This window comes from Myodes glareolus, chromosome 21 (assembly GCF_982192425.1).
Source record: "Myodes glareolus chromosome 21, mMyoGla1.1, whole genome shotgun sequence".
In the NCBI taxonomy this organism is placed as follows: Eukaryota; Metazoa; Chordata; class Mammalia; order Rodentia; family Cricetidae; genus Myodes; species Myodes glareolus.
The window spans coordinates 49,812,616-49,819,265 of NC_142046.1; the positions used below are offsets into that span (position 1 = coordinate 49,812,616).

The window sequence follows — 6,650 nt, forward strand, 5'->3', positions numbered from 1 at the left end:
AGCAACATTTGAAACTTTCTGTTCTCATTGTTATATTCTATGGGTGTGGTTCTCAAGCTGACTATCATATTTTAAAACAAAAGTTATTTATGTTGTTTAAAATATTTCAAATAACTTCTATTTTTTAATAGCAAGTAGATGTTTAGATTTTTGTGTGTGTTGCAAAAATATTCCTTTTGTTCTGAAAACCATTAGATATTCTTTTTTTTTTCAGCTGAGGATCAAACCCAAGGCCTTGTGCGTGCAAGCATTCTACCCTTGAGCTAAATCTCCAACTCCTGCATTAGATATTTTAAAGGCAGTTTCCTTCTTGAGCTTTGCATGAGAGCAAATATTGTAATTTTTTAGGCTGTGCTTACTGTCAACGTTCGTGTTTGATTAAAGACTGAGAAACCATGAAAGTAAAACATATATTTGATCTAGAGAGTCTATGCCAGGCCCTTTAGTGAAATGTATTAGTTCCAGCACATTTTCTTAACTTACGCTTAATGGCTTTCAAAATAAACATTGCGACACATTTTAGAAAATGACGGGCTAAAGATGTGCTACTCTTTCTTGATGTTAATTTTAACAGAAACTCTTTGAGAGGGCTTTTTGGGATCGTCGTTTCTCTAGAACTCGAGAAGAAAAAGGCAAAGACATCACAAAAGGAAGAGTGCTAGGTAAGAAATATTCTCTTATATGAAAACATTAATTGAGGGGCTGGAGAGATGGCTCAGCCAATGAGAACACTCGTTGCTCTTACAGAGGACCCAGTGCCCACATGGTGATCCATCATGAGCACCAGGCATACACATGCTGCACAGGTTTCTGCGGGCTAAACATCTACACACATACATTAAAATAAATACATTGAAAACAAATTTTTTGAATGTATTTGTCAGAAATATTTGATTAGCCATTTAAATGTAAAAGGAAATAGTTTATGAACTCTTATTCTGGAACTATATATCTACTCTTATCAATTTTGAAACTTATCATTCTCAAAAATGAATTCCACATTTCATTCAACTGATATGAAAACACTGTCCTTCCTAATGTTCTGGAAGACTTGGAAACCCATGCAGTCAACTTTGTCACTTACCTGTGGCAGCCATATGTCCCTCTTATATCACAACTGTCCTCCTCAGCCAAAATGCTGCCACCCATAGGTGTATACTTTTCTGCTTTAGTTACATCTTTTGGATATATCGTCACTACTTTGAAATATGAACTGCATGTTTCATTAAATATGTATTAATTTCATAGCAATATATTGCTATGCTGACCAGAGTAAATACAAAACTTAAAATAATAATTTTTCAAGTAAAGTGTGACTGTCATTCCCACCCTGTCTCTTCTTGTGTCCAGAGTGGGTGTTGTCATAATTCATAATTTTGACCATTTTCCCTATTGCCTTTTAGCATGGGGTGAAAAAGATGTTCTCTTAAAGGTAAAAATGTGCACCTTTTTTCTTGAATTATTAAGGATGTACGTTGTAAAGCATGCAACATTTACTAAATATCTTGCCTCAATTCCTATCCAGTCTACAACTACAGAGGAAGAGTCTTCTGCAGATGAAGTCGAAATAAGCTTGTTAAAACCTTTCAAATCAGGTAAATTTTAAAATTCAACATAGTATGGAAAGAAAAGTTATGCGAACTTGCTACCACTTTCACAATCTTAATTCTGTTCCCTAGTATTGATGGTAAAACCTGACATAAAGAATTCAGATTTCACTGTTGCTATCAGTATTTCAAGGCGTATCAGTATTGCAAGCATATACAGAAGATTAAACAGATGTAGGGTCTGGCTTAGAGGTTTCTAGTTTCATGCTTCAGTACCAAAAATGTACGGGTTTAGACTCTAAACATCATAGGCATATGTAAAGTCTATTATTTTGATGATTTTTTTGATTTTCCAAAATTTGAAAATACTTACTAGAGATGGGTGTCATGATCCACACCTGTGTTCTCAGCCTCTTGGGAAGCTGAAGCAGGACATTTCTTGTACCCAGAAGTTCTGTGTTGATGTGATTGCAAAGCAAGATATATTACCTTAAAGGAGAAAGCACAAAACCAAATTTCATTCCACATACAGTCCGTTTGTTATCTCTAAGTTGAGTTCAACATCCTGTACCAGCTTATTGCTGACAAATCATTACTGCAGGTGTGTAACAATCATCTGACATAATAGTGTACACTTTTGAATAAGTTACAGTTCCCAACTTTCTTACTTTTTCATCTCCTCCTTCTCCTTCTTTTCTCTTTCTCCTTCCCCTTCCTTTTCCCCTTCTCCTTCTTCTTTCTCTTCTTCCTCCTTCTTTATCTTCTCATCATTATTACTATTATTAATTATTTTGCTCAACTTTGCAGCAAAAAAGAGCACAATGCTTACAGTAAGAATTAAGTGTATTCCCTCAAAATTTACAATGAAGTAGAAATATTGAGCAACCAAGGACAATTACAAGCTTTTCGGTTTCTTTCTGCATCAATTTTTTTTTCTTTCTTCCAGTAATTACTAGCATTTCATGCTTGAGGAATTCAGATTTGTGCATTTCCATTTAACAAAATTTATTCTCTTTCTGATACTAATAAGGGTATACCCTAGATATTTCTGAAAACACTACCTCTGTGTCTGCCTTGCATCATGTCTATTTCTGTTTTGTTGCCTTCTCTGAGTTTGTCTGCCCCCATTCATTTATGCTCTACTTACACCTGTTCTCCATCACTTTTAAGATAAACAAGGACAATGCAACATGAAGAAGTTAACATACAACTCCTCAGTGACAAGACTTTCATAAGCTACCTCTGAACAAATCTCCCTCCTTGGCTCCTTTCTCCAGCATTATTGGTGTTTCCATCTTCCCCAGTAACTATCATTTTAGACAAGCACTCCGCTGAATAATCCTCTTCCTCTGATGTTATCTTTCATGTTGTCATCATTTCCTGACCTCCATCTTCCTAAAGTTGTCCTTTCAATATCAGAGCAGGCATCATCTCAAGGAAATGTACCCACTGTACATTTCAAGCACATTTTCAAAAGCCATAGACCATCACCTAGAAGGCACATAATAAGGAATTATTAAGCAAGACAGAGAGAATGCATACTTAGATGACTGAAAAGATTGCCCGCTCCAGCCTGAGAGTGAACTGTATAGACACACAATGAAAATAAGTGGTTTACAGCTCAAGGGTAATGATAAGATCTACCCATGGAGTGCTGTGGTAGTCCTAAGCAAGGTGCCACCTGCTTATCTCGGGAAACACATAATCAAGGATGACTTTAGATACTACAAGGAATCTTAACATCAGAACATGTCAGATGGTAAATCTTCAGGTTACTTGAAATTCCTTGGGAAAACAAAACTGCACTTTATTTCTTTGATTTTAAGCTGCTTCTACATATTGATATGGAGACTATTATTTTATGTTATTTTTTTAAAGTTTATGTTCACAAAATATATAGATTTGTCTGCAGAGAACGTCATAGAAGTGTCATTGGAAGAAGAACAGAAAGGAGATGATGATGATAATGGTATTGCACATCAGGTAAGGAAACATTTAATTTTTCATTTAGTGTTTTATTGCGTTTCATAGTGTAGCATCAACCAAATGCAATCACCTTCAAGTTATCATGTGGAACTTATATAAAATTTAATTTATTTTTAGACCTAATTATAAGATTTAGAATGTTCTTAGAATTAACAGTAACTCCTCATTAAATTTTGTTCTTGAATGTACGGCATCTTTTTGCTTATTTTTGGTAATATATAACCTCTTTAAATTATACAAAGTAAAATCAAGTTGTATCTTATGGCTAGACAATAATAATTTTGAATGATGTAGAGTTGATGACGCCTGTGTCGGATTCATGCAAAAGGGTGACCGTTCCTAGTGGTTCAGAATTTGGAGCTTTACGATACCAGCAGTAACACCTAGGTTAAGATTTGGATTCTAACTTTCTGTTTCCAGTTGACTGCAATGTATTTATAGAGGCAGGGAGTAGGGTGATGTTAACACTAGCGTGTATTAAGGGCCAATAGTTCCCGGAGCTATAAGGGGGCACTAGTATACATTTGGGATGGACTTCATTTAGACACTTCATAGGCTACATGGCATCCCAACTTTCCTATTAGTTACAAATGGCAATTCCGTGTTAACTTTTGCCTTAGTGGCTAGGTAGTCATTCATCAGTCCCTCCATCCATCTGTCCAACCATCCATCCATTCATTCATTATTCATTTATTTTTCAAACATAACAAAATAAAATATCAGAAGATAAAACAACTGAGGACAGAGGGTAAAGAGTCCATCAGAAAACACAAGAAACAGAGACACACTCAGGAATCCCATAAAAACGCTAAACTGGAAACCACTATATAAACCCAGAAGATCTGGTACAGCCCCATGCAGGTCACATGCATGCTGCTTCAGTCTCTGAGTTCATGTGAGCCTTGCTCAGGTGATTTAGAGGGCCCCATTTTCTTGATGTCCTCCATCCCCTCTGCTCTTACCCTCTTTCTTCCTCTATAGGGTTCCCTGAGCTCTGAGGGCAGGGATTTGATGACGTCATCCCACTTAGGTCTGAGTGTTCCAAGGTCAGGGTCTCTCATTCTCTGCACAATGTCTGGCTGTGGTCTCTGTATCTGTTCTCATCTTCCGCAGGGGGAAGCTTCTCTGACGATGGCTGAATAAGGCACTTGAAAAAAAGAAGCTGATCTCTGTTATCTGCTTCTCACAGGACTGTGCCTCCAACTTGACAGACTGCATATATGTTTGTCTTAGTGACCGATAAGGTGACGGAGTGATGGAGAAAATGAGGGAACAAATACAATTTCTGAAGTTGTGTTGCCTTCGTTTTTTAATGACAGGAAGAAGAAACCAAGCAGACAGAGGGAGAAAGGAACCAAGGGAGTCCTCCCAGGAAGCAAACGAACAGTCCCAGTTGTGTTAATGGGAGGAATAACAACACCGATCAATTGGAAAATGTGAAGGCAAAGTGTTTTCTGTGCAAGGACTAACATAATAAAAAATACGAGTGTGCACATTCTCAAATAAACATTGCTTGGAAATAGTTTTTCTTGCTCAGTTCCTACTGTAACAATGTCTTCCTGCAAATGCTTCAGACATCTGAAATTTTGTCTCGCTGTTTCATCAAAATATACAAACATCAAAATGGAATGATAAGATATATGTAATACACACACACACATATACCTTTAAGCTTGCATATTTAACTTCACGGTAACATATGTTCTCTTTAATGTTTCTTTAACTACATTATATAGATAAGACATTAATATTCCAGAAAGAAATAGAAGACTCAACTAAGGACTCTGAGGTTTGTCCAATGCTGTTTTTCTTTTTGAAAAAAAATTCTGAATGATGTATCTGTATTAAATTCATTTAAGTAACACATCTTATGAATTAAACTTCTTTTCTCATTTGCTATCAAGTGTTACTGGCTCTACTACAATTCACTAGTTAATCTCTTTTAGCCCCAGATTCTCCAGAATTGTGTCTATAACTTGACAGACTAAATATTTTTGTTTTGGTGATTTATACATTGAGAGAGAAATAGAGAGAATGAAGAATCATCATTTCTAAAGGTTTTGCTTTCTTTGTTTTTCATGACAGGTAGTAGCAACGAAGCAACCCTTAGGAAAAGGTAAACAAGGGAGTTCTTCTTGTCACTAAATAATGAAAATTTCAGTCATAATAAAAGAGGTAACAAAAATGGTACATTTGCAAATATATGTGAAATTTATTTATGCTCAAGTACCAATATTGTAATAAAATAAGTATAGGCATCCTAAACCCTCTGCCCAGTCAGATCTTATACATTTGTTCTCAGCATCCAACCCTGTGAGTCCAGCTGACCCTCTATATAACCTTTCCAAGCACCCCAATCTTGCCAGATTCCCATATCTAGTGCTCCAGCCTAGTGTGGCTAACTCTGCTTCCACTGCAGCTACCCTCCAGGCTCTAGCCAAGACCCATTCTACCCACTCCCAACATGTGGGCTTCTCAAGAGACAACCACATCCAACCTCTCTGCCCAGCTTGGTCTTGCACTTCTTTGCCAGGGTCTAGCAGGATGAGGAGTTTGCCTCATCATCCCCAACATGCACATAACTCAACCTTCATTACTCACAATCCAGGTTTGGACCAGAATGTACATCTTGCATAACAGCCCAGCCCCCCCTTTTCCATCTGACTTCATTCCCCTGGAGCCATATTGAACGTTCAGTCTTAACTGACCTGTGCTTACCTGCCAGGTCTATATGATAAACAAAACTCACAAAAAAGTCTACATGCCCAGAGCTCACATCCAAAATACCAACAATAGGAAATATCATGACAGAGAACACCTCTTCCCAAATTCATCAGTCTTATAGAAATGTTCACCACTGAGAACCATGTATATGGATCCAGGGCACAGAATTTGAAATAATAATCATAAACTCTAGCAAAGAATTCAAGGAGTTTAAAGAAGACACAAAGAAAAAGCTCAGTGAACTTAAGAAGTGCCAGTGGCTAAATGATGCCCAAGATAATCCAATATTTTAAAATAGAGTTCAATAAATAGTTCAAAAACTGAAAAAAAACTCAAGATAAACTGAAGAGAAAATTGAAAACTCCAACAGTCCAACTAGAAAAGTGAAGGGGA

General features: G+C 36.7%; 1 long non-coding RNA gene across 1 annotated transcript; it reads left to right on the forward strand.

Annotated features, from left to right (window-relative positions):
* Positions 1–551: 551 nt before the first annotated feature.
* Positions 552–5,055, forward strand: LOC148118723 (uncharacterized). The gene is made up of 5 exons (XR_015735890.1): positions 552–662; positions 1,404–1,432; positions 1,526–1,595; positions 3,448–3,530; positions 4,853–5,055. It is a non-coding gene; the product is annotated as an uncharacterized LOC148118723 (long non-coding RNA).
* Positions 5,056–6,650: the final 1,595 nt, after the last annotated feature.